This window comes from Uloborus diversus, chromosome 4 (assembly GCF_026930045.1).
Source record: "Uloborus diversus isolate 005 chromosome 4, Udiv.v.3.1, whole genome shotgun sequence".
Lineage (NCBI taxonomy): Eukaryota > Metazoa > Arthropoda > Arachnida > Araneae > Uloboridae > Uloborus > Uloborus diversus.
The window spans coordinates 117,543,616-117,545,528 of record NC_072734.1 but is presented as its reverse complement, the minus strand read 5'-3'; positions in this window follow the sequence as shown (position 1 = coordinate 117,545,528).

Below are 1,913 nucleotides of genomic sequence, written 5' to 3'. Positions count from 1 at the left end.
CTACCGGAACTTTGGAGAGCATTGCTTAATGTGTGGTGTAATATTCCCCAAGATCACATTGATGATTTGATACTCAGCAAGCCTAGGCCTTGTACGGCCTGTACTGCATCGTCTTGCAAACATACTCCGTATTAACCATCATACCAACCATGTTATACTGTTTTTTGTAAATATGTTCTTTTTTGAAATTTGCTCAAGGGAGTAAAAATTGCAATTTTTATTATTTATATCAAACATATAGCATATTTTTTGCTCTTTTCATTTTGTTTAATAAATAGACTTTACGAATCAGTCAAATTTGTTTTGCTTCTGTCTCTTTCTTGGCCTGAACTTCATTACCGTATATACTCGAGTATAGGTCGATCTCGCGTATAAGTCGACTCCCCCTTTTTCAGAGAAAAAATCCAGAAAAAATCTAAAACCCGCGTATAAGTCGACCCACATACTTTCCAAAAACATCGCAAATTATTTTCAAATAAATTTCAAAATGATGAACACATTTATTTACAAATAAAATAGGAAAACATTTCTAAAAGCCTTCAAACTCGGATTCCGAGTCGGACGCAAAAAAAAGTTCATTAAAGTCCGCTTCTGTCATCACCGCGTCATCGTATACATCAGCGGCTGCAGAATTGTCAATGATATCAGAGGTTGCGTTCGAAGAACATCACCGGTCAACCGGCAAGTAACCAGTTACTAACCGCGGCGTTCTATGATCAAGCGGTTACCATTCTAAGCAGTTGATTGGTTGATTTGAGCACATGATTATTAGCTGTCACGTGATTAACTAACCGGTCGCTCCCGGTCGTTATCCTCGAACGCACTCTCAGTCTGAATGGCGTGACTGTTGACGATAAATATTTTCATACGTTTCACGATATTTGTTAGTTGCTGATTTGATCCTTAATAAAGAGGAATAAAATTATCTTTATTTATGTGTACTATTTAGGTTTTTTTAGTTATTATTTTTGAATAAGTTTACTTTTTCACACGATCAACTTATCAGCAACTACCTGTAACCGCACATCGGCATTTCTCGTAGCTTCCTAGCTCTCGTTGATCGGAAAAAAAATTTCGGAAAATTTGACCCGCGTATAAGTCGACTCCCCTTCCTTTGATCTCATTTTTTGGACAAAATTTCTCGACTTATACGCGAGTATATACAGTATCCTTTATTTATGAACATGAGTGTAAACGCTGAGCCTTTTATTTTTTCCTGAAAATGATATTTGCTCAAAAAAACCTGAACGCTACACCAATCAACTGAAAGTTTACTTGAGATCGACTGGTTTCAAGCCATTGCTTTTCAATGATTAATTTTTTAGAGCAATCTCTATAAAAATCCTGCTTGAATGAAAATTTATGACAAGTTTTCATTGAATAATAGTATAGTAATTAGCTTCATGTTTCATAAAAATAAGATTAAATTTAAAAAAAATCAGAAATTTTCTCTTGGGTACCCATCGAGACTCCCCGCCCTGCTCCACCCGAAGGCTTTTCAGGGATATCTGAAAATTTTTTAAGGGTTTGCCTTGTTACTTTTCTTTATAGTTAGTGTTCGTGATAGCATGATGCAGTGACTAAAACATCAACTATAAATATAAACGATTTTATTCAAAATAACATTTCAATTTCATGACAAAAATAAAACTTAAAAATTGGAAAAACACGGAAAGATTGATATAAATAGTTGATTCGCGAGAAATAATAAATGAAAGAGCTGTACAACAGCAATCAAAAGGTCTGTGAAATTCCATTTTGAAACTTGTTCAACAGTTCATAAGAATAGTACTTCAACAAATTGAAATAAAATTTGGCACAAACATTAAAAATCACATTAAAATTGAAAAAGAAAATAAAAGTACAATGTAAAATATTTTTAACAAAAGTGAATGCAAGGGATACAGCTGATA